Source organism: Copadichromis virginalis, linkage group LG15, assembly GCF_057382275.1.
Source record: "Copadichromis virginalis isolate Kocher_CV1m ecotype Utaka linkage group LG15, C_Virginalis_male_GT1.1, whole genome shotgun sequence".
Taxonomy (NCBI): Eukaryota; Metazoa; Chordata; class Actinopteri; order Cichliformes; family Cichlidae; genus Copadichromis; species Copadichromis virginalis.
Genome location: NC_140632.1, coordinates 15,190,378 through 15,217,392, shown reverse-complemented (window position 1 = coordinate 15,217,392; position 27,015 = coordinate 15,190,378). Strand labels below are relative to the sequence as shown.

Here is a 27,015-nt window from a genome sequence, read left to right as displayed (position 1 = left end):
TACAATACTAAAAAGTTGCCTTTGCACCACATGATGGCGCTGTGGCATCAGCTTTATGACTCAGACCACTCAAGCAAATTTGTAGGTGGGGGTTGTATTTGTGCTTTAACCCGTTCGACTGCCACTACGTGACGGTTTACGGGCAAGACTGGGCTTGCTCCTGGAGGAGAGAGACCTCTCAGAGGCACGACAGATATTTTTCAAAGATGGATGGAAAAGCAGCAACAAAATAAAAAGCCTCTGGGCATTAAGAATTTGATTTCCTGGCTTATTTCTCAAGTGAAACTGAAACCAGTGAGTAGAAAAACATCTGTGTAGTAGTTCATAGAGAATAGTACAGATGGAATACGTCTTTAAGGGGCATCCATACACTTCCTTTTTCTTTTTTTTCAGCTATTGCTTGGCACTATTTCAAGCCAAGCGAGGTTAATTTAGAGAGATACAGCAAAGGCGTACTTACATTTATGACAGACAGTATGTTTTTTTGTTGCATCAGCTCCAAGTTGATGATCCTCTGTGCATAACGTTAGCAAGCTGCAATTAAAAATGAATATACTGTGACCATGACTGTGAATTAATAAATAAATAGGTCTTGGCACGGACAGCTGAGGGTGATCATGCACAACCTTCGCAGGAGTGGTTTACAGCCGGGTGACTGATGACTTGTGCAGAAGCAGAGTCCACTCAAGAATGCTGTTACCGAATGTAAAATGAATGAGCTTTGCAACAACATCACAGAGCTGCATTACATAAAAATCCTGTGCATGACACTTTGCTACACCTTTATGTTGTACTGTTGTAGGCCCCCAAAAACAACAGATGTTCTGACTGCTCAGTGGCCATCTAACCTTAAGAAGCGTTTTATTTATGAAATTTAGGTCATAGCCACGTAGCAAATTACATACATCCAGTTTCCTAACCAGAGTCAAGGTGGGAATATTTTAGCTGTTGCGGAATAAGAGACAGGGTACAACCTATACAAGTCACCACTCCATCACGGGGCTCTAACACAGAGAAATAACCAATTTAGAATCAACTATTATCCTAACAGTCTTATCTCTGGACTGTGGGAGGAAGCTCAGGTACCCAGAGAGAGCACATGTGGGCACAGGTCAGTGGTTTCAAACTCAGGTCTCTTTTGCTGTGAGGTGACAGTCCTAATCACTTTATAAAAACGTCTTTGGGTTTATTAATATCTCACAATCTTTTGTATTTAAGGTCAACACACACACACACACACACGTTGTGGCTAAAACTTCGTAAATGTTTTTTTAAAGCATTACCCAGACTGTAAAATACTTTAGAGGCAAGTCCTTGCCTGTGTATTGTGCAGTTCTTCGAGTTTTCATTTTGGTAGATGGATGTAAAATATTAATAACACAATTTGGAAAATCTGCGTCAGCGAACTACCGTAAAAACATGACTCACTCTAATGTGAATTCCTGTCATCCCTTTACCTGGTGGAAAAATGTGGGGTAGTTTCCTTCTTCTGTCTACACATACTCCCAACTGCATTTACTGTGTAAAGCAAGACAGAAATGTTGGATATTAAAGCTATTTGTCTTATCGCTCAGTTTAGACATACGGTTATTATGAGGGCAGAGAATATGCCAAGAGTAATGCAAGAGGCTGTAACAGATAAGTGATGGCGAGTGAGAGCTGATGACCTAATACTGTGCACGGTGTCTCTATTCTGCACTGTACCAGTCACAAGGTCGAGTACCACGCTTACGGGGGAGTCGTGCCCTCCATTGGCCGGTGACACCGGGTCTGTCAGTCTGTGAGCTCCCATGCAATTCACCAATCCAACGCGGGTGTGCGCACTGCCGCTTTCAAGTCAACGATTCCCATCAGAGTCTGCATCACTGAGAACGACGCGCAATCAGGAAATAAGACCTACGCGCCTTCAAAATAAATGAAACAATATGGTTTGCAAATGAACTTCGCACTGGCACAGAGCAGTAAAGTGCTTCTGTATCACCGCCGGATATACTATAAAAAGAGGAAACACAATTCAAAATAAGGAAGAAACAAGACAAAATGAGGTTCTTCTGTACCCAGCAGGTTGATTCTGTTCATCTGGACGTAGCGTTTTCAATGGGAGAAACGTTTCGTCACTCATCCAGGTGACTTCTTCTGTCTTAGATCATTTACTTACCTGGATGGTTGAGCATGCGTCAAGACATCAAGACAAGGTTCTTCTGTTTCACAATAAAACGAAATAACTCGGATTAACTAACCTGAGAAAATCAGCAACCGTAGGGGTATTTGAGATGTCTTAGTCCTTTCCAAAACAGAAATAATAAATAACTTTTCTTTTGTTTTATTTGCCAGGCCAGACAATACACTGAACACAGGTTAAAACAACACAGTTGAACACACTGTGGTGTTTGGAAATGTGCAATGAATTTGCATCTGTTTACATGTTTGTTTTATGATGTATTTGTTGTATTTTTAAGTAAAAATACATAATAAGAATAAATAATATATTTAGTTCCAACCCTAAAGTATATATAACTCCAGCTCCACTTTAAGCTACTGCACCTGAAGCGCGCGCATTCTTTACTTTGAAATTATCTCACCGGATGTGGAGTCTCATCCCCCTCCCCATTCTCCGATCTCTGTTGACACCGGCCATTCAGCAGATCCCCACAGAGCAGCCTCGACTGCCGGATTCACAGACCCCAGCTCCCCTCAGTTCCTGTTTCCGCCGCAGCCGTCCTACTCAGTTTTGTGGAGCAACACGTCTCGGCTGTCTGCTGCTTCAGGACCCAGCCTCCGCAGCTCGGGTCGGGTGCCTCTGGAAGCCGGCGTATCAAGTCAAGGTAGGTAGCGGATCACGCTGCTCGCATGGCGGAAATGTTGAAGCAGCAGAGGCAGTGCTCAGCCCGTTACATCCCGGCCTGTTGACTGCGTCGCTGGTTAGATCAAACAGCGGTCACGGTAGGAAGCGATTTCAGGTCCCGTTACATCCGCGCTTTTTACTCTCCATCAGGGGGTCTCTCTTGTTGACACCTGGCTGCTTTACATACCCACAAACTGCCTTGCGACCCCCCCCCCCCCAGGTTTATTTTTTTGTTTTGTTTTTTTTTTACCGCTCGTTCGCGTTGAGAAGAGCAAGTGCTCGGAACAAATTGGTTTACAGTGTGACCGCGTCAGGACCCGGGTAGTTAGTGTGAAAGCGCCTTTTAAGACCCAATAATCACCTGAATGAACGTGCAGCGGGTTAATTTTTGACATCAACAGTGCTAGAAATGTGTAGCCTATATGCTAGCCGCTTTTCTATGTGTCGTTAAATAAGGATGCAATGCTTTTGACCTCCAGTCTCGCGCACACAACGTGTTAAGAAAGACACATGACACCGGCGTGTGTGTTTGACAAGTGTCTGCCTCCCTTCCTTTGCTGTGTTGTATTTATGCGTGGCGGCCAGACAAAGCAACTGCCTGTGTGTAAGCCTCAGTGCACAACTGCTAGTATCTGGAATCGCTTTGTATCACCAGAGCCAGGCGTGCGTTTGTTTTCGATATCTGGAGGTATGGGTAGTGTTTGCTGAGGCCTCTGATATGGGGTTTTTGAGAAATAAAAACTGCTCAGTTAAGTTCATGCTGCATCGCGTCAGGTAGGTCAGAGGGGGTGAGCTCTGCTCCCCATCTCCACTCGCACGCGTGCACGTTCCGATAAAGCTGGCGATGCTGTGCACGGCATCGCCCACACGCACGGAGGAAGTATGTGTTTTGTGTGTGGTGTAGTTCCACTGATAAGAATCTGGACCGTCAGGGCTGGTAAGGCCTGAGGTTCAGCTCCCAGCAGGAGCACCCATTAGAAGATGTATTCCTTCATAGTGATGTGAGGACCACCAAATAGCTCGTGATAAATGTACAACTTAGGCAGCAAAAGCTCTTGGTATATGAATGGCTGTAATACTGCGATGATGTCAGAGCTCTAGCTAAAACCAAAGCATGTCAGAAAGAAGCATAGTGAAAGGCTCTTGTTTAATTGTGTTCCATAAGACAGATTATAAGTGCGGTATCTTATTTCTTTTTCATAAAAATCGATTTGTAAAGGATGCCTCTCTTTCTTTTTTTTCTTTTTTTTTGCTTGACTTTATTATTTCATATCACTTAATGTCTGGAGCAGATATTACAAGACATATCTCATCTCCATGAAGCACACAAGTGATTTTTCTTTCTTCAATGGCATATGGCCCGACTATAATTTATTAGTCTGTAATGTTGTATAGTGCCACAATCATCCCCAGAGTGTTGATCCATTTGCTGCCCATATCCCTTGTGCTCCCATTTGAATTATATTTGCTGACAAGGGAGAAATGCAACACCTATGGACAACTAATTCATCATTAATGTTATCTAATAAAGTCAGCCTTGGTAACTGGAAGCAGATTGATTGAGTTAGTAGCCCTAATCCATTCATGAATAAGTAAACAGCTGTATATATTGCTGGGACAGGAGTCTATGCCACGGCAGGGGAGCTCGGTCTTGGATTCCAGTGGCAGCCACTGTGCTGCTTCAGATAGACGCGTGGTTATATTTGAGTTGCTTTAAACTGTCAGGGGGCAATTATTTTACATAAAAGCAACTGTGACTCACGCTTTGGCAACAATTTGCTTTGATCTGGGCTTTGCCATTTGAGGAATGAATGGGCATAGCCATGGGTGGACCCATTTATACCAGCCAAGTATTAATAATTTCATTAGAGTAGTTCATTCGCGGGTGTCTTATTTGGGTGAAGCGCTTAGATCAAGCAGTAGTGATAACGCTCACATGCAGTTACCCTGAAAATTTACTTGGCATGTTTGAACTTTTTTTTTTGTAAAATGCCACCCCTGATTGTGTTCCTTCTGTTTGTTGGGTTTATTAGAATAGACACATATTACATTTGCAGCTATGTAGCTGCTGGCACGCATGATACTGCATCTATAATGCAGGAGAATGTGCTTTCCAGAGAAGTACACTTCAGCTGATCCATTCCCCCCCCATTCCCCTTTTGTTTCCCTGCCTCTGTCTCTGCCCTTTGCGCTTCCACCTTCAGTGCCTCATGCCGCTGTCTGTCTTCATTTTTTTTGACTAATGACTTCATTAAACATATTACTGTTGCTCTGGCAAAGAGGTTGGATGCGGGGCGATGAGCAAAAATGGGCGGCGACTCATTTAATAGGTGTATTTAACGTGTGCACGTTTGTCACGTGGCGAGCACCGTTCCTCTGTTTGGCTTAGCGCAGCGAGTCCCTGCCAAGTGGTGTTTTTATTTAAAATAGGATTTGTTTTTCATTTCAATTCTTTCTGCAGCACCAGCCTGTCACCTGCACAGCAAGCGCCTCTGTTTGCATGAAAAGCCATTCTAATTTCAAGCATCACAGTGTTTTGGCTTAGTGTACAGTTTGTGTGTGTATAATGCTTGATGTTGGCTTCGGGGTGCTGTGTATACATCCCCTTTCTCCCCCTGTTGTCCCAGGTATATCCTTTTTTTTTTCTTTTTCCCCTCTCTAAAAATGTCAGACGGATGAGAAGGCTGAATTGTGCTGTGGAGGAAACAAACAGCACATTTTGAAGACATGCTCCCAGTTTTGGGGCTTAATGCTATAAACACAAAGAACAACTGAAGTGAAGAGGCTATGCAAGACATGGCAGTGCTTGTAGGGAGATGCAGTAACAATGTTACCAAAAGAGGCTCATCCGCAAGCATTGATTTGTTGGTATTGTTAATCTCTGTGCTGGGTATTCGAATTCCAGACAATGTACTGTAAATAGAGCAGAGGCCATTGAAAAGACGCTTTTGCTTTTGTTGTCCCTGCTTTTGGGAAGAAAAAGGCGGAAATGATTATGTATGGAAACATGGACACATACCCATTTTTGAGCCGTATTATCAGGAGCTCGGTCTGTAAAGATAGAAGAGATAAAGAATAGCTGGTTCATGAATGCGGTTCAGTGAGCAATTGCTATATGACTAGTGCTGGCATTTGGCTGGCATTTTTCATATTAGAGGGGTTGTTTGGGGTTTGTTTTATCTCTCTTTTGCCCTCTAGGATTTGAAAACGTCCTTATGGAGATGAGAAAATAATCACTAACATATTAAGATGTTAATGAGTTTGTTGGGACTGTGTTTTGTGGGTTTGGTTAGGATCTGTAGAAGAAACGAGCTGAGCAGCATTCAGGTATTGTACTTTTTGTGCACCTGCAGAATGCAGCATTTCTAAAGGGCAAAATCGGTAGGAAAAAGACCTTTCTGCATCACTCTTCTCCTGCTGTCATCCTGCTGGAGGGCCATTATTATCCGTATTGTAAGACAGAGTGACTGTCTAGTCATTGCATGAGCCAATCACAAGGCGAGTATAGGGCAGGTTTCCATGGTGAAAAGCGGGCTGGCCCGTGAGGTTGCTGAAGCTCAGCTTGAGTAGGCTAGCCTGATCCAGGCTGATAGCATTCTCCGCCAGCAGAAGAAGAAAAAGGGCCCTGGAAGGCCTGCCCTGCTGTCTGCCTGTCTAAATGTCTTGTTGTTTGTCTTCCCATCTTTACTCGCTTGAATATCTAAGGACAGGATAGAAGAAGAAGTTTGGAATAGGAATTCAGTCAGACAGGCGCAATAGGAGCTTGAGCCGATAGCCATGTGCCATCAGATTTGATTTGTGTAGGGAGTGGAGATGGATCACATGTCTTTGCTACATCTATCTCGGGTGGGGTTGGAGGATGTTAGACCATGCACTGGGGTTGAGGGATAGCTCTGAGTGTACCCTGTTCCTGTTACTTTTGTTGTGACCAGTCAGACATTCGGACCAGGGCTCCCCCTAGAAGAGTATGCTGCCCCCTCTCTGTTTGGCCCTGCAGGGAGGCTGCCCAGCCTGCAGTTCACCCGCATCACTGAGAATGTGTACTTGTGCGTGCACACTCCCTTGTGTAGGCTTGCTTTTGCTTTTTCTTGGGGAGTTATTGCTGCAGCAGTCTGAGGTGGGAAGTGGGTCTTACGACATTTCTTCTCGGCTCATTGGAGCCATCCATAAATAGGCATGTACCCATCCACTTGCAGCTTTTAAATTTCCTCCTTCCCCTGTTTCTTCTGCTTTTCAGTAGGAGGCACTTAAGTCCCCCTTGCTGCACACTCTCCCACGTGCCTTTGCATTAATTTATGTCTTTCTATGTAATATATGTATGTATTCTAGTTTTGTATCTTTGTGTAAGCATCACACGAAGACAAGTAGAATGCAAGCGGTGCCTTTTCTGCTTGTGGAACTGAATTCATATGGGTATGAGACACAGTGGGAATTTTTAGCTCATCACAAGTTGCTCAGGGATTCACTGTGGGACACAGACAGCTGAAACCACCCATCTACCCACAAAACCCCTGATGCTCAGTGCCCATGGCCCATCAAACAGCCTTGTTAACCCCTCTGAGTCCACAGCTCAGGCCAGGATCAGCACAGGCATGGAGGGCTGGAGGGATTCAGAGATGCTAAAAATTCTTTGCCATCTGACAAGTTTACTGTGCTGTGTTGTTTTTATGGACCCTACACTGTCTAAGTTAAAACAAGATCTAAAATTAACAGACTCTAAGGAATGTTTTGAGCACAGGAGATTCCAGAAAGTACAAGTCGTCACTAGTGTCATCCAAGGCTGAACGGGACAGATATTTTGGAGTAAAGAAGAGGCAGATGGGTATGGATGGAAAATTAGGAGGGAAGAGAGTCTCAGTAACTGGGGCAGCTGTGTAGCTTGAAGCACAAATGCTCAGATTGCCCACCTCACCCCTGCTTTAAAAAAACAGAGTCAGAGAGCCAGATGCTGGACATTAGGATCACAGTGACAATAATTCGCATTCATTCGAACACAGAATGCACAGGCCCTCCACAACACACACACACACACACACACACGCGCGTGCACACACACACACAGGGTAGAAAAGAACACGACTATGAGCTCATCTGACAGAATGGGTGCATTTCCCACACTTGGGTAAAAAGGTTGTGTGACAGGCGTGCACGGGGGTTGTGGATATTATTCTGTTTTCAGCATCAAACGAAAATTCCCAGCAGCACACAAGGACTGCTGAATGTCCTCCATTTAGCCAGTGGTATCCAATGGTACTAGCCAGTATTGGATGGCCTGCATGTGACCTCTATGCAGGTCCGGAGAGGGTTCAACCCCAGGCTCCTGTGAAAGTGGGACCTGGACTGTGATGAAAGGTGTGCATTATCGTTCTCCCAGGCAGGGGGCCTATTTGTGTCACTGTTGCCAGTTCTGCTTCCTGAAGGGTTTATTTGCCTTGATGGGGAGAGTGTTTGGGGATTTTTGCAGTCGCACTATTGATCCTTAAGGGAGAAATTCATCTCTGTAACCTCCATTGAGAGGTCAGAATGCAGGGTCAGCCACACTGTGTGGCCATTGTAGCTTGAAGAGATGCCGTGTTTAGCACCGAGCCCCCCAATGTGTGTGCCAAGTTCACAAGAGGTGGTTAATGTGAATCTGTCCATCTCTATATTTGTCACAGAGTTCACTATGAGTGTGTGTGTGACATTTGCTGCGTGTGTTACTGATGGTTGTCGGTGTAGGGCGGCGGCTGAGAGGATTGAGTGGGATCGTAGAGGATTGGCCTGATTGGATTTCCGTTGTAGGAGGCTTGTCACCTGGCACAGCATGGCGCTCTGGAAGACAGCAGGGTAGCAATCAGACAGCAGTCACACTGTGAATATACAGCAAAATTTGCATTCAGGCATTGCGGACCCAAGCATTCACCGTAAAAAAGAAAATATTAGATTGCACTTTCTCTGTACCGTAAATGATGACTCACAGATTTATTTATTTATTTATTTATTTTAACCAGCTTCAAGAGACCTGCATACAATGCAGTTAAAAGATATTTGGTGTTTTCTGAGTAATATTGGTTAGTTTAGAGCTGATTGTAATTTTTAGGTAGTATTCAGTACACCAAGTATGCACTCGGTATGTTAAAGTTAAATTGAAAAGGCTAAAACGATGGGGCATTTCTATATTACGATCGTTAGTCTGTATTTTTCAAACTAGTGATGATATAGTCATCCCATACTGACGAACCGATACACCAAAAAAGATCCTAAAAGCTCAGATATGCCCACTCTGTTTCCCTCCTAAATATGAACTGTCTGTTTCCCTAAGCTGAATAAAACAGCTTGCTCCATTGAGCTTGTCGAGCCTTTTTACTGGGGGTTGTTGAAAAGCACTCTGGGAAATATAGGAAATCGCTAACTGAAGTAGAATTAGATGTGGAAAGCTGAAGGAAAGTGGGCACAACAAAATAGTAATTATAAAAATCACAGAATAACTCCTGGAATGCATTGTTCATCACATATTGATGGTTTTCAGTGCTGTGAGAGCATCTTATAAAATATATTTTTTTGTTGTTTTCTCAAAGCTCTCTTTTAGTGCTTTCCTTTAGTGGATTTAATTGAAGACACCAGCCAAAAGTCAGATGGCATTTTTCTTTTTTTAAACAAAGAAGGACTTGAATCTTAACTAGAGAACAGCAAAAGGTGCGTTCATCTGTAATCATTAACATACTTTAACCAATTAAGTCCTTAAACCTAATATATTAAGGTCTGTCTAACAGATTCAAATTGAAGTGGATATAAGCAGCCGTCTCCTAGTTCAGTTTCTATGTATAAAGCCCATCTTGGAAGCGTCTTTCTGCTTTTACGTTCAAACGAGCGGCATTGTTGTTTCCTTGGATTTAAACTTGTACAAAGTGCAAATTTTATTAAAATTTTAAACACAGCTAGATTGAATTTGTTGGAATTCAAACACTGTCTGCTCATCCTCCACAACTATGTATCTGGTAGATAACATCACATCAACAAACACAGCCCAGATCGGTGTGCTGTCCGTTTTTTTTCTCTTTAATTTTGTCTGTCTGCTACTCTCATAAATCTGATCTTTGGAAGGACTGCAAGATGTCAGCAAATTATCCTAAAGCACTGCAGTCCTGGTGTTCCTCAAAGACAGTAACTCAGTATTGATTGTGGTGGACAGAAGTTTTTTTTGGGTTAATTTTCCAGATAAAGAGAAATGTTTGCTCATTCCGCAAACTGGGGTCTCTCAGAAGAGATTACAGCGTGTTCCTCACGATGATTATACCTGTGCAGCGTGCTCGCCCAAAGACAAAAGAGAGCAACACTGCAAAATGGGGACAACAGCGCGTTTGACGCATACTGCAGTTGCGATGCATTTGCAGAATGGATTCAAGGTTTTATTAGTTAGCTTAATAGATGTAACTTGAAACATTTCCAGGAGCTTTTGCTTTTGGTATATAGTTGAAATGTGTCTCATGGGACCTCCTTGATGTCCAGTCTCATGCTGGTTAATGGTATTTCTGGGTATTAAGGAGTACTGTGTGCCAGAGAAGTCTCACTTCCAATCTTTCATTTATTGATTGAGTTATAAAATTAATTTGTAATGCTCATGTTGCAGGCTTTGCATTAGAGCAGTGTCAGGATGAATTTCCAGTCCAAGTATAGTGCAGATGCCAGTTGTTTGTGGGTTGCAGTACAAAAAATGAGTGTGTGTGTTTATTCCCAAGACATCATTTACATCAAGTTGTCCATCCATCAAATAGGAGCAAATTGATTTTTTTTCTTTTTCTCAGTTCCACATCACTCTTAAAATATATAATTGGAGAAGTGAAAAAGATGTTCTTTTGCAAACGGTAACCGCAACTGTACAAATGAATCAAGCTGTACTTTTGGTACAAAGCAGTGTCTGAGGGGTTTACATGCGTCTTTTTTTTGCATGTACTGACATCTTTCCTGTAAGGTTACTCCTTCACAGTTGCTTCACAAAATAATGTTTTAGGAACAAACATCTTCCTGTGTTATTTGTTGTTGAGCGTAGTGTAGAAGTCTGCTGCAGCAGAGCGCACTTTCTTTTCTGTTACTCGGGTACAACTTGAACTAGTGGCTGCTACAGTGCAAGGTTAAGTGTTCTCTGGTGTTTCTGTAACATCAACCAGACTTCTATATATTAGCAGTTTGCTTGGAGGAAGAAACCAGCCTGAGACTAAAGGTTTTGATGTGGAGAAGTGTGTTGGAAGCTCATTTTATTTCTGATAGCCGGAAAGAAAAGAGGAACAAAGCAAACATTTTCATTTTCTCTCTCATCATGTATCTTTGTCCCAGCTTTGGTTCCTACTTGCTTTAATTTCTGATTTATTTATTTTTTTAGTTCTTGTTGGAGAGGAGGATGTTATTTCTCAAAAAAAGAAAGAAAGAAAGAAAAAACTCCCAACAAAAAAACACTGCAGCTGTAACATCTTGCTCTGTTTGTTTACCCGGGAAAGACTGTGAATCCTGCGGGACCTATTCTCCAGATCCAGCACCTGTGCTTTAGCTCTGAGTCAGGTTCATAGGCCACCTTTGCTTTCCCACATCAGCACTTTTCTTTTAAATTTTGTATCTTGCTGTCTCTGCAAGATCGTTGATGCCACTGAGTTCTCCTCTGTGTTTGTGAGAGTGGCAGCACTGGCATTCATCTATGGCAAAGCCCCTTAGTAAACCAGCATGAGACCATTTGCATCTGACATTCTTGTCATGTTGCCCTAGAGGTGTTGCATCATATAGCCTCACCTCCTACTCTTCCCATCTTTATGTGCTGTCGCTGTACCATCCCCACCACAACCCCACTGCTCCTCAGTGCCAGAACTATCAGTGCAGTGGACTTTAAAGGGCCTGCTTGGCAGACCCATTTCTCAGTTTTAGCTGTGGTCTGGGAGAGTAATAACAACGTGCCAGTCAGATATAAGAGCCCCTAATGGGGACTCAGTGAGATGACACAGCAGTCCAAGGCCTATTATGCAGTTGGATCTGTATAGGACAGATGGGGAGAGAAGACAAAAGAGAGCAAGTGACCGACTGGATCAAAAAAGGCAAAACTTGAAACATTCCTCATAGAAACGGCAGGAAAGTGGAGCACAAGACCAAATAGACAGGATGGAGGTATTCTGAAGCAGTGGGGATGCATTCTGTTTGTCTACGTCGGTGGCCCAGAGCTAGTTTTGACGAGGATCGAGGAGACACTCGTGTGATGCCAACCACATGACCAGATTTTCAAATATGCATCTGTGAAAAAGCTGAGTGACGAGCTGCTCCAGAAACAGAAAACAGCCTCTCCCAGCCTGATTTTCTTTCTGTCTTTTTTTTAAACTTTACTTTGATCTTGTTACAACAGCAAAGAATTGAAGTTGGCACATCAACTCAGTGAGGAGCTTTTCAACACCTAGCAAGGGCTTTGCCTCCTCACTTTGATTTGTGGAGTAAATGAAGGATTTTCATAGATGAATCAAGTGTTATGGTTGTCCTCCAACTTTTGATGTTTAAATAAAACTGAAAACAGTTGCAGCCACCCGAACGGCGGATGAATGAAGAGAGCCGCAACCCCGGACGCCCTTTTATTTTTCGCCACTCCACTTGCACTGCACAGAGCGTGTACTCGAGAGTCATAGTGTTACCCTATAGTTGTGTCCTTGATTCGAGAGGTGATTTACATATCCCCTCTTGAACTACTTGTCCTAGTGAACGAGCAGGTCTTTACAGCGTGAACAGGGACAAGCCCGACGAAGGTCAAGCTGTAAAGGTCAAAGTTCATCTGTAAGCTACCCCATCAATCGAAAGCTGACCCATCCACTCGACTGAAATAACAAAAGACCTCATGCACTCTGTCTCTTGTTCCTTCATGGCAGCATCATCCGCCTTACTCACTTTTTGCTCTCCTCTGGCAATTGGCGCCCTAATTGAGGCACTCTTGAGCCATGTTTATCACCGTGGCAACGTTGCCCTGCAGATAATCATTGTCTTGTGGATTAGCATAACAACAGAGAAGAGGCTTTTGCTTTAATTCCTCTAACACTGGACCAAGCTCCTTTGTGTCGGCTCACCTGCCAGGCTTGTCTTAACTGGGATTAGAATCATAGGCCCTCACATTGCGCTCATAGTTATTTGAACTCTCTCAGCGCCTTTGGATGTTTCTTACAGAAATGATTTTTACCTAATCATTTTTGACCATTTCAAAGTTGGGAGGAAAAATGTGAATCTCCATCATCTATTCAAGTACTCGGGTCCATTAACTAGGCTTCATCCTGCCCTGCTCTCCTAGGATGTGAGTTATTAAGATTATCTATTTATAGCAAGAGAAAGGAAAACACAACCGCTAGCTTTGTCCAAGCAGCTTGTAGAGTATTGTTTGTCCAAAATGGATTTAATGCTGTTCTTGGGTCTTAGGTTTTGAAGATAAATCGATATGTTTTCAGATAAGATAAAGGATGAAACAATGCAGTTTATAGCTACAGTACGTGCAAAAATATTGAGCCTCCTGTCATTTTTTTTATATTTTACTATGGAATTGGTGCCTAAACATTCTTGGGCAAGCTTTTTTCTTCCAGGCTTCGCATGACTCTTCCCCTACATATTGATAACAACTTCCATCCATCCATCTTCATCCGCTTTATCCGAGGCCGGGTCGCGGGGGCAGCAGCCTAAGCAAAGAGGCCCAGACCTCCCTCTCCCCAGCCACCTCCTCCAGCTTATCCGGGGGAATACCAAGGCGTTCCCAGGCCAGCCGAGAGATATAATCTCTCCAGCGTGTCCTGGGTCTGCCCCGGGGCCTCCTCCTCCTCCCCCTTGATAACAACTGGAACAAAAAAATTTAAATTTACATTCATCCCTCAATTGACGCTGATTTTCATTCCAGTTGTAGAATAGTTTCTTTAAATCTACCCTGCACCCTCCTTTCTCAGGAGGTTCAGCGGTGAATCAACGCAAGGCCCAGATGCATCTCTGTGGTGCTGTGTCAGGTGTAGTTCTTAAAGAAATGACTTTCAAATACTGTTTACGTGATGTAGGCATGCTACTTCTTCTTTTTGTCCTGCTACCTCAAATTTTGTAAAGGGTACACTGCACACCATTTCAAGTTTTCAGCTAACAGCTCGTTGCGACAGACTGCTAGTAACAAAGTGTCTAAAGAAATCATCAATTCTCTTGCTAAGTTAATCTTTATCCCCTGAGTTGGGCGCCTTGCTGCTGTGCTTTAGTGTTTATTAAGTTAGTGTTAAGTGGCTGAACAAAAGGGGGGGCAACATTCTTTTGAACATGGTCACGTATATGGACTGAATTGAAAATGAGTGAAAAAACGGCCCATGTCATCCTCCTCATTAGAAGTATTAAGAAATGAGGGCCAGTGCAAGATTTTTGCACAGTACTGTATACAATTTGATATCACATTAAATAAAGTTTCCTAATCTCTTTTCTGATGTGTCAATGCTTGTAACTTTCAGGCAGCCCTGCCCCTACACTTGCTCTGCACCTCCAACTCACTCACAAATAACTCATTGCTCAAGTTGATGCTCTGTCTTCCTTTGACCCATTTTTCAAAAAAAACCAAAACTCTTATCTACCGATTGTTTCCTTAACCAATTATTCTTAAAATGCACCTCCTTCTGCTCGCTCCAGAAATAAATTGTGTGTGAAAGCACGTGGTTCAATATGCTTCAAACGAACTAGTTAATATTTGCCCTGCCAACAATTTAAAAGTGTTTAGACCTTTCAGAGGTGCGAAAAAAGTTGGTACAGAGACTAAATTTAAAACTCTTTGTACTTTTAAAATCTTTGGATACCTCACCAGAGTGTTTTTTTTTTTTTTTTTTTTTTTTTTTTTTTAAATGCCTGTCTACATGAAGGGAGCGTGCTATTCAAATGCTCAGTTTGTTTCAGAATGTTACAAAAATTGTTGGAGGCGATGGCTGTTTCAATTCCTGCTCGAGCACGCTGACAGTTTTAATCTTTGTTGGAAGTCGTAACCTAGCAGACACCAAAGTCTAACCTGCAAATGTGAAAAAATATTCAAACTAATTCAAATTACACCCATGTAACATTAATATAACATTCAAAATGGCATGCAGAAATGCCTGGCTGGATTTGTGAGAAGTGAGTCACAGCTGGGAGAAAGTGGGCGGCTAGTGGCAAGTGTAGGGAGAGGAGGCAGGCATGTAACAGGAGCACGCTATGATGTCCTTTCCTAATCTGCCGGTGCACTGCAGAAGGGGCTCCCATGGGAGATTGGGTGTAACCACTTGTCTGTGCCTGCTGGCAGAGGGGAGCTGGGAGAGAGGCGGAGGAGTGAAGGGGAGAGGAAAGACATATGGGGGAGCGGGGGCAGCCGCTGACCTCGTAAGCGCACGAGATTAGGAAGAATAATAAAAAGAGGTCTTTGCAGTGCTTCACTAATACGCGTGGTAATTTAAAGACACTCCGAAAAGAAATGTCAGCGATGTGTGGGTGGACACATTTAATGTGTGCGTATGAGTGAGAGCGAGAGAGATGGAGAGAATGATGTACACGCAACAATCCCCATGGAGGATTCCTGTGGTAAACCATTCTCAGCGTCTCAAGCAAACAAATGGTGAGCCGTGCAAAAATAATTTCAGGCCCTCTCAAAAAGATGACCACACCATGAAAAGGAAGCTCCTTTTTACGATTAGCAGGACTCTATATGCTTTTGCCACACACACACACACACACACCCTTCTTTGTCCTTTTTATTTTGTGGGATGCTGGTTTCACACGTTTCCTGCGGCTGAAACGATCTAAGTGTGTTATCCCTTTGCCAAGCTTTCCCCCATTCTGATTAGCTGGTTCTTAAACCCAGGAGCCAACAGTGTTTAATTCAGTTTAACTTTCACTTGGCAAGACCATGGCAACATAACATAGCCAGTAGCTCTGCATAACATTTCTCATATTAAATCTGATGAAGTTTTGCGACCATTCTTTGACCCATTTTTTTCCTAAATAATCTAAATAATGATTAACACTCCTGGCTCGTTGTGTTCACCTGCAACATAGAGCTGAGCAGTGGGGGAGGGCGAGTGGTATGAGGTAGGCTGCTGGAGGAGGTGACATCTGTGACCCAGAACAACAGTGGTGGATGCTGTACACATGCTCCTTCCTCAAAGGCTACTGGCACCCTTTCTGCCTCATTGGGCTCATGCCCACAAACACACACACCACATTTTTAAATACATCAGAATGAAGCCACTGTACATTCAGTTACTGTGAAGTGAAATTGATTCAACTTACCTTTAGGATATAAAGACTGTTTAAAATATTTCCCCCATACACAATCATTTTGCCCGTTACACTGTATAGATTTTCTTCTTCATTTGAGACTGTTAACCTACAGTCAACGAGCTGCCGGCAGTAACTTTGCAGAGCTGATACTAGCTCAGTTTTTCCTAAACTCAAATGGAAAACCCATCTGAGGAATGACTGCTGCTCCACTTTCTTCATTATTATAACAGCAGAGACACACACACACACACACACACACACACACACACAAAATGTACTGCACATGTGCATTCCAAATTTAGAACTTTCTCTTGCTTCAAAAAGTGAAAATCAGATGATTGATCGTGCTTGCGGAGTTATTAACCCATTATATTTACAAAGCCATTAGCTGCCTGATAATTGAACTGTTAATTAAAGAAAAGGCCTTAGTTCCCCCCTACTGAGTCTCGCTGAGATGAAGACTATTGCATACAGTAAAGTCCACATAAGCCACACATACACACACACACACACACACTTGTCATTACTAATGCTGAAATCTCAGAATAAGTCAAAAGTGTTATTCTTTAATTTTCTTTTTTAAACACAGCTCTACACCTCCGTGTTGCCCTTTCCGTCTTCCAAACTCTCTAGAGGGAGTGTGTTTCTCCTCCTGGTTTCTTTTTGCATTCTGATAAAGCAAACGCTCCCTCTGATGTGCTTTATCTCCTCTCATCTCCTGCAGTAAAAGACTGTCTCTGTTTGTTTTATACTTCCTGCCAGCTCTTTCTTTTTACTTTTTTTTTTTTTTTTTAAAGCCTTCTCATCTCAGGCGACACCCAGTGCTTCATCCCAGCGCACAATGGATCAAAATTGTCAGAATAACTAAATGGTGTGCTGACCTACCTCCCGACCCTTGCTGTTTATCAAATTCTATCATATACTGTAGCTGGATACCCTCTACCCCCACCCCCCTCCATCCGCAGCCTCCCATTCTGTGAAAGGTATAGATTTGTTGCTCCACATCTCTGGCAGTGCAGTGCTCTGTTTGCTTACTGCCGTTGACATAGTGTGTGTCCAGTGCAGTCTACGCTTGGCTGCATCAGGGTAATGCTGCTGGCTAGCACAGATCCAGCAAACAAACAACATATATTATATTGGAGGCAGAGAAAGAGGACGTATATAGCCAAGGGGGCCACAGTGTGGATGTTTTGTATGCATACTAGTGTGTTTTTTGTTTTTTTTTTCGTCCATGATTGTGTTAGTTTGTGCATTGACCTACTATGGTGGCTACACTGCAAGAAGCACTAGACCCAGACTGTGTCAGACCTGCTCTAACCAGGCTTAAGGCAGTGGTGTAATGGCATCAGTCAAACTTGCCAGAAGGAGAAGCAGGGGACCAGTGCACAGCGGGCAAATTTGTGTACACTCACAGCATGCAGCTTTGCATTGCTTGTTCATGTGCGGTCTAAAGCATTGGTCAACATAACTCTGGGAAACTGGAAAAAGAGAGGTTTAAATCGTCAACTGATTAAGCTGAATAAGAATTAAAATAACAGTTTTGTAAGCTTTCAGTTTAAATCTTTGAGTTTTGGAATGTAAGTCTGTCCAAATAAAAAAAGAACAAATAAACTAAAGGCTCTAAACTGGAGCTATGAGATATTTCATTGTTTAGGAACATCTTTTTCCAGCTCTACTACACTAATGGAAACAGGTCAAGTCAGGCACACAGTTAAAACACAGTTGGGTAAAAGAACAGCGGAATGAATCACTATATGAGGGGATGCTGAAAAGGTGAGGATACCCTTTTATCAAGCTAATGCCGTAAATGATACGCTTTGAAAAAGCTGACTACTGGATGCTGGAAAGACGATGAAAACGCTGGAGCTGTAAGCCTCTCTGCAAACGGGACCTATTATGTTCATAACTTTATTCCTGGGCCCTGTAAGAGTAGCTTTGCGGTTTAAAAGTAATCCTTATTTACCTCATGCAGGGTCTTTGTGCAGCCCCTCAGTTAATCCACTTCCTGGACAAAGCTGTTTCAGCTTCCTTCCTGCTCCCATTAAGGCTGATTGGCTTTCCTTTGCAACCAGAAGATTTAAGTAATGGGTAGGTGGTGCTCCTGTACGTTCAGTCTCTGCTCATGCACATCGTATAAAGCCAAGAGTTGTAAACAAATAAATAAAGAAAAAGCATAACAGCTCCTCTTTTTATAGAGCTGCATCTTAACCTTAGAGACAACCAGTTAAATGAAGGTGTAATTAATGTTTCTAAGTCAGTCAAATAAAGGATAAATGCAAATAAGTTAATAAATAACTGCTAATGTGAAATTTGAGTAAATCTGAGATGCCCCATCAGGATTACACAGTCAGCAGTCGTTTAGTGAAGACTTGTTTGCAAAGGACTTGCTCCAGGCAGTCTTCCTGCCCGTCCACACTGAACTCCAGTGCCACCACGGAGCTTTGTTTTCTTTCTCTAGCCTTAAAATGTCTCTTTGTGTCTTTGAGAAAGCACTGAAATTAATTTTACAGTAGGTTTACCACTGGCTTTAGAGGCAGTTGGCTCTGCCTGAGAGGGGCCACTGCCCTAGAATAAAGGTGGTGAAGGATTGTAGCTGGTTTTCTGTTCACTTCCCTTTTTCCGTAAAGCATTGATTTCATTTAATTCCGTGGCCATGAGTTTAAAAACGTTGCTTTTTTTTGGTTTGTTTGTTTCTCGCTGTGGATTTTTCTGTCTCCTGCTACATTAATATTTTCATTTCATGTCTTTCATCATATTTGTCAGCCTCTTCATAATTTTCTGTGGCATGTGAATGCAAAAGGCTCAGGTCATGTGATTAATATCAAAGGACCAGCAGTTCTGTTAAGGGATGCCCCTGTCAATATGCTCTGACACACTTACAATATCTCATTTTCTCTCCATCTGTCCCCCTGCGCTTCCTTTATTTCTCACGGCCCGTTATATAAACACGGGTTGCTGACAGATATGTAGAGTCACACAAACTCATCATGGCCTCCTGATAACTGTAACGTTGCTTGTACTCGATCCGTCTCTTTCTCTCTTTCCGCACACATGAAGGCAGACACTGGCATGAGCTCAGGTGTGGATATGAGGTGACAGTCTGCGCTCCCTGTCAGATCCTGAGCTCCCACCAACTTTCCAGATGGCCATTGGAGTCGGCTCCACGCCTTCTGCTCACATGACACTCCCCGTGTCCTTCCAGCCCCTGCTCCCTTTAGCAAAGTACAAAATTGCAAATGAAGAGAAAAATGTTTTGCACACAATCTTGTAGCAATTACAGTTTAGGGATTTCTGGCACTTACTTCCAAAGTGAATTGCAAAGTGAAATATACTGAAAAGGTCAAAGCTACAAAACACTTTGTTTCTGTTGAAAAGCTTAATTCTGAGAAAGCCACGAGCCAGAAAACCTTTAAAGTTTATATATGTAAACGAATGACTGTGGATAGGGATAATGTCATTTTGATTTGATAACTTTGATTACTGTGGCCACTATTTACTTAGGGCCATTTCCTTTGTGTGTTTAATTTTAATCCAACTGAAAACCAAATAGATAAATAAATGGGGTGGGTGTGGGTGGGGCTTGCGCCATCTGCTAGAGTTAGACCCACACTAGAGGGTGTTTTTGACCCCATCTCACAAAAGCCACTGGCAGTCCCTGTTGGCTGCAGCCTCCACCAAAGTAAAAAAAAAATTGCTGCTGCTGCTGCTGCTTACCATTAAAGATATTTCCACATGAGGAAGGATACATAAACTTTGTTATGACTCTCCATTATTTTGCTTAAGCAGTTTGGGTGAAAACACTGCTGTAAAGTAGAGAGATGTGCTGGATTCAAAACACAAGACAATACAAGAGCATCATTATGTCATTACACAACCTTGTGGTGGGGCAAGCCCAGAAACGCGTAACTTAGCCGGAGGTTTCCTGGTCAGATGGCTAAACCACTTCAACTTCAACTTGATGTTTTGTTATCCTGATTGAGCTTTTCTTCCTTTCTCGTAGGGAGAGCTTTTGGAAGAAGCTCATTTCTGCTGGTCTACAATCTAATGTGGTCATAAGTGAGGGTTGGAACGTAGATCGACCAGTAAATTAATGGCTTTGCTTTAGCTCTTAGCTATCTCATCATCACAGCAGACAGGTGTAGCATCCCTATCACCACTGATGCCTCACCAGTCATTTTGTCAGTCTCTTTTCTATTTATTTTTTATAGTTATAATTACTTAGTCTCATCTTGAATTACTTGAAACAGGTGTGGTGTCTTTTTGGCCTTTTTAGCACATGAAGTCTGGGAAAAGTCTCTGGAGAATCAAGCTGGGACGTTGTCTAAAGTTGGACATCACACTAGGGACCTGGCAGGATAAGGACCATCATGCAATTCAGCATCTGGCAGTTAGACTGGTCAAATCGAAAACTTTAGGGTTTTAAAAATTGCTTGTTTCCTGGTGTTCTGTAAACAAAAGCGTAGTAAACAACCAGCATTTCAAGCTAACTCTTCCTTTTTTCAGTCAAATTCTAGATTTGCATTTTCGCAATAAGGAAGTAAAAAAAACAAAAAACAAACAGAGATAGAGAATCATGTAAATTTGCACAGCAAAAATGGGAAGAATGACTAGCAGGTTCCTGGTGCAGAAGCTTTAGTCATGGGAAAGACCCACCAGGCGCTCACTATATTTATCTTGTAGGCGAAAATGAAACAGCTTTTATAAATGGTCCAAAGATTGAATTTGCTGGATATGTCAGCAACACAAAAACAGGAAAAACTGACTTGAATTTTTTTATTTCTTTCTTCTTTTTTTTTTTAAACACAGATCATTAAATTATTCAGTGAAAGTCTGCAGAGGATGTGCGCACTTGTTTTGCAATGCCCTGTTTCACATTCATACAGCAGCTCAGATTCACTGGGGGAGTCCTGCAGGAGAACCACATGTTTGTTTCTTACAGTATGCCACAGCTATGCCCGAGCAGGTTGGATAGTGTGTACTTTACCAGTGGGTACATGTGGGAGTGGGGGGGAGGGTCATTTAGCATCATTGGGGGAACTTCTGGTCATACTGCCATGTGTTTGACTTGTTCCTGGTCTCCATTTATCAACCTTGATTCAAGCCACGTGTTAATCCTTTAATTTGGTTCCCATCATCACACCTTTCTCTCATTATTGCTACAAGCCTCAGCTATTCAAAAGATGTATTCCCATTTGCTCTCCATGCTCAGCAGCACCCCTTTTCATTAACGTGCTTCATTCACTCAACACTGTTCTGTTAATACATTCCTCCTTTCACCCCCCAAGTGAATTCTTTTGTGCTGTGTATTATAAACTCCCAATTTTTTTTTAAAAATCCCCATCATGATCATCTCTCCTGCCGCCCATTCCCCCTGTTCTTTTTCATCCCCTTTTAGTCTTCCTCGCCATGTGCTCTGTGTACCCATCCTCCCACAACCGTCTCCCCCTCTCCTTGCATTTCGCTCTCCCTCCCTGTCTCCGTCCTTACTGCAGGGTTGAATCATCCCCGTTTCTGCTTGCCTTGTCACATTTGGCCCCCTTGCGCGGCTGTCCAGGCCTCATCACACGGCGATGGCTCTAGCTGGGCTGACATCTCGCCGCAGAGCTACAGGCTTCTGATGTCCGTGGCGCTGGCGCTGACCTGTCCCTCACTGCAAAGCACTGACATCATCAAAATTGAGACACGTTTCTGCCCCGGGGGTTGTTAATTGCCAAGTATGGTATGAGCATCCATGTCATTTTCAGATTAAAAGACGAAAGAGACATGAGAATTTTTATGTCTTCGTCCTTTTTTTTTTTTTTTCCTCCCCCTTTCTTTTTCTTTTATCAAAGACCTGCACTAACTGGCTGCAGATTTTTAGGCCTTTTCATGTAGTTCGTATCCCGCCGTCTCCTCACTTGGTATTCTTTGGTTGTTGTCGGTTAGAGGGACCACATCAGCACTATTCTCTTCAGAGCTGTCCCTCACAAGAGAGCTAACTCTTCCACGCACACTCGGCTTCAAACGACACACCTCAGATCACACGCGCGCATATGCTCACATGCACTTTGAGCAGCAGAACTTCCGCCCTTGATGTGAAAGTGCATACAAATGGCAGCAGCGGCAGACTCCTCAGTGGAAAATTGAGTCACGGTCCTTCTGCTCGCATACACTGACAGGCAAGCCAAGCAAAAAATGGAATCAAAATGTCACTATATTGGGGAGTGTGTGGGCATGAGCAATGTTTCTGCGTGATTCTGTAATAAGCACATGCAAATCAAATCAAGCCAACCCCAGGCTCATTAAATAAAACATGGGGGTAGGGACAAGTTCCTCCTCGTACTGTAACCTTGCACATTCATAATAAGTGCTCCTCCCTAATGTGAAGTGGATAGATGTTATGCAGGTTGACATCATGTGGCTGTGTGCTTCTTAACTATGTCCTGCTGTTCTGCAGGGTCCTGTAGTATGAGGTCATTGTTCAGATTTGGCTTCTGCAAGACGCGTTTTGATCTGGTACATACTTTCCTTTTGTAGACTGTGCCACCAAATTTATCTGCATCCTAAAATCTGTTGCAGTGAGATAATACTGCAACAGATAATTTCTTTTTAGTTAAAAAAACAGAAATACGTAATAAAGCATGGAGCAAAATAAACCATAAAATGCACCAAAGAAATGTAATTTGACTTATTTAAGGGCTCTTAAATATTAGGCCATTATTTTAGACATTTCATAAATTTAAGGATAAAAACTTGGTTGAGATTGCTCCTCTACTACTGGCTGGGAGTTATTTGTCAGCAAAAGCATTCAAATTGTTATTGTTTCAGTAATTACGGAGGATGCAGCAATCTAACCTTTTTATTCCTTGCACGGTATTAAATTGCTGATGTTATCTTGCAAATGCAGAAAACAAGGGATACCAGCAGAAACTGCTAGCACTGAAAATCACTTGATGGGCTGTTACTGAATAAAACACTAGATTTTACAGTTCAAAAGATGGCCTTTGGCACTTTCTTGTAACCACACAAAAGTTGCATTTAGGATTACTGACTAAAACCTAGTATGTGTAGCAAATGTGTTAAATTCATTTCCATCCCCTTAAAAATATTTCTCAAATTAAAATTCAGTGGCACTAATCAACACCTGAGTGGCATGAAGTTTGACTGAGCAGTGTGAATCTTAGTAACTGTTGCCAGAGCTAATGAAGGCTAGTATTCTCCTTGTGTTCAAGCAAACTCCATTTCTCTTTTGTTTATGTGTTTTTGTTATTTAAATACCACGTTGTGTTTTGGCTGTACCACTTGGTCATGTGAAAAAGAACGTTTACACAGGACTCTGCAGTTTTCTGAAAAAGTGCACCTTTTTGACTTCCATTGGAATTAATGGATTAATTGGAAGTAGCACCCAGGTGCTGCTAATGAAATGAAGCATTTGGGTGTGTGTTAACACAAGAGCTGATGTCCCAGAAAATGAAATCCAAGGTCAAGCCGTGCAGTGCCCTCAACAGCTATATCTCAGGCTTCGGTTAGCATGTTAAAGTTCATGACGGTTCAGGAAGCTGAACAAGAATGACTTGTTTAGAGGGGTTGCCAAGAGAAATTCGTTTTTTTTTCTTCTAAACAGAACAAGGCAACACAGCTTAGGTTTATAAAGTTAAATCTGAACCAACCACAAGTTTAGGAGCAGTATCTTTTGGACAGGTGAATCTGAGATATTTGGAGATATTTGACCATAAGGAACAGCTTAAGAAAAAAAAAAAACACACACACACACACACACACACACACACACTTTCTACCAACTGTCATGCACAGTGGTTGGAGGGGTGATGATTTGGTCTTTTGTAGCCACAGGATCTGGGCACCACAGTCAACCGCCAACTCCTCTGTACACCAAAGTATTCTAGATACAAATGTCTGTCAAAGGCCAGCAGTCTGACAGCTAAAGCTAGGCTAAAAATAGATCATGCAACATGACAATGATCCCAAGCACAGCAGCACATCTGCAACCGAATGGCTAAAAAAGAAAAGACTTGCAATGGAAGTGTCGCAATGGCCAAGTCCGAATCTAGACCTCAACCTGTGGTGGGACCTTAAAGAAACCTGTGAATAAACAAATGCCCACAAACCTCAATGAACTGAAGCAGTCTCTCATGCAGCATTTTCAGTTTTTATTCATTTTAGAATTAGAATTCTTCGGTATTTAAAGGTATTGATATACAACTAAATGCTGATTTTATGTTTTTTTTCCTTTGCAGGCATAAAGCAAAAATCTTGTAAAGCCCACTTATTTTGTGGACCATTTTAAAGTATTACTGCAATATCTGTAATATAGTTCATTTATCAAAATCTGACAGCCTCCTGCAGTATTAGACGTCACTTCTGTCTCTTGATTTGATTTAAGCGCTGCCAGGATAGCTGTAACAAACACTTCTGGGAGATGGGCAGAGAAGCTGCTGGGTGTCAGGATTTGATACCCCCACTGATCTTGGCGATCTCTAGCCAGCGCAGCACGTCATAGGAATGAGAAAAATAAAAGGAAAGGAGAGCCCATTTAGATCTGGCCATGCTGATCCATCCAGAGTGATGGGTGAGGACTGCGGCTGTGACAGACAGTGTTCATTAATGTTCCAGCTTTTGCTGTAGAGTCCAATCAGAGGTCTCCACACACAAGCACTCTCAAAGACTAAACCTCTCTCACATACACATGACCATCCAAGCAATGAGACAGGCGGGGTAAGCGTAGGCACTGATGGCTTCACTGCCTCAATTGATGGGTGCTTAGAGGGGAGTGGAAAAAGGAGAGCAGGAGATGCAGGGCCAGGAACACTGAGCATGAGAGAGATGAAGTGGCGGGTCTGCTCTGTCGATGACTCTCTGATAGCCTGAGATTAACGCCACTTCTGCTCAACATGCAAAACCATTACATTAACCCATATGCTGCCCAGCTGTTTCTAATAACTGCTTTAGCCCTGAAACGCTCTTTGGGTGTCACCAGGTACCCTACAACTCTAATAAAGCTGCCTCACTGCTAGGTGCTGAATTATACTAGTCAAAAGCTGTTAGTCATTTAGCCAATGCTTGTATCCAGAGTGAGTCACAAGGACGGCAACAATGGAATTAGTTTATGGTCATAAATTGCCAGCGGTACAGGGTGCCAATATTGCGTAAATAGCTAGCATAGCTGCGTTGTGGCAGAATGTGATCGTGAAACTACAGTTGCTGCAGTGTGACAGACTTGGCAAGGATCAGAGCAGTGTCTGTCACAGCACCGCGTGTGTTTGTACTGTCATTCAAATGTTTACCTCCCAAATACCCATCTGAAATGTAATCAGCAATGTGTGTATTGATTGTAAGCCTGTTTGGGGGTGTGATTGACTCAAACGCTGGACAAACAGCCAGATTGCCTGCAAGCATTTTCCGTAGATAAAAAGGACAAATGCTGAATGGGTTTGCCTCTCTGTGATCTGTCCTTGACCTACCTAAGCACAGGAGTGTAAAGTAATTATGCTAGTATGTGAGTAAGTATGCTAGGGGTGTTTTGTGAATGGGTTGCTTTATAGAGATAAGTCAATTTTTAGTTTAATTTGAAAGTGTCAGATTCTGCTTAAACATCAGTGTGATGCCATTGCTGTGAAAAAGAACCTTTTTTAAACCATAATTAATGAAAGCATGTCTTGTTTTTTGTTGGTCTGCTCAAATAGATTGGATCTATAGGCAACCAGAGCAAGTTTCCTCTGAACAATAGAAACGATATGAGGAAGAAAACAACTTCCTCATGTGGAATAGAGTTTTTGCAATTCTTACCAACAACCGTATTTAATATGAAGCAGAAGATTACCACTGAAATATATGTTGAAGATTACAAATTCACAAAAGTAATGAGTAATAATCAAAAGTCTCGAGCTTTCCTCAGCTGTAATTTAACAGAAATTGTAACTTTGTAAAAGCCAATGTGTAATTGCCTCAGTAATGATGCACGCATGGAGAAGCGTTTTAAATTGAAATTTTTGAAATATTTTTTAGGAAAGTCTTACACTCTCCAGAGAGCACTTGTCTGTTTCACAATTATTTAACTTATCAAGTAGCTTGTGTCCCAGAAAACGATGCGTTTTTTAAATCAGTCTAATTGTTACGTTGTTAGTATCCTTCATTAATCTCGGTTCGTTAACTAATGCTATGTGTTATATAACTTGGTTTAACTTTGATTTGCTCACATTTTTCCACAGTAAGCGTTCTGCTGTATGACTCTAACCTGAGCGTGCATATCCTGCTTTACTGTGAAAAGTCCTGTGTAATCACATGAGGCAGTGGGAAGCAGACACGAGAGCAATCATTCTCATTAGCGGAACTCATACTTCTGGGTTTGCTCTGTGTGTACAAGTAGTTTTAAGTGTCTGCTGGACACATAACAGCCTACATAGCTTGGAGCGGTTGGGAATGAAAACAGATCAGGTTTTGCTCCATCAGGAGTCGGGTGGTGTAATGAATTCCAGTAGGCTGAGCATGCTAACGAGTTCATTATTCCTGCTTCGTTTAGGGGTAATTAGCATTTTGCATCCAAAGCCATTCAACATTGGCTCGCTCGTGTCGAATTAGGGCAAGTGTGAATTTAGATAAATATTTGCATAAGCGTGATTTCAGTGGTGGCGATTCTTCTGACACATCTAAAACTTTAGGGAGTGAAAAGGATCTCTATCGAGGTTCAGAATCTCTTGATGGGACCATCAACAGAGCATTAATACTAACCTATTTGCTGGCTTCAAACCTGCTTTCTCGCCATCATTTTTTGTTTTCATATTTCTGCATTATCTTAACAAGCAACAAAGCATACAAGCTAGATCAGATAAGAAGACTTGTTTAGGTGTCAGAATAACAGCTTCCTTTAGTTGTTTGTGTGCGACACTTATTCTCTTATTTCCTTGAGTACGTAGTCATGA

At 42.4% G+C, this 27,015-nt stretch overlaps 1 protein-coding gene across 1 annotated transcript in view; it reads left to right on the top strand.

Annotated features, from left to right (window-relative positions):
* Positions 1 to 2,614: 2,614 nt before the first annotated feature.
* The window catches only part of fut8b (fucosyltransferase 8b (alpha (1,6) fucosyltransferase)), a 96,491-nt gene continuing 72,090 nt past the window's right edge, over positions 2,615 to 27,015 (top strand). The window contains exon 1 of the mRNA XM_085432140.1: positions 2,615 to 2,825. The gene's annotated coding sequence lies outside the window, so the exon portion shown is untranslated. The remainder of the gene's footprint in view (positions 2,826 to 27,015) is intronic.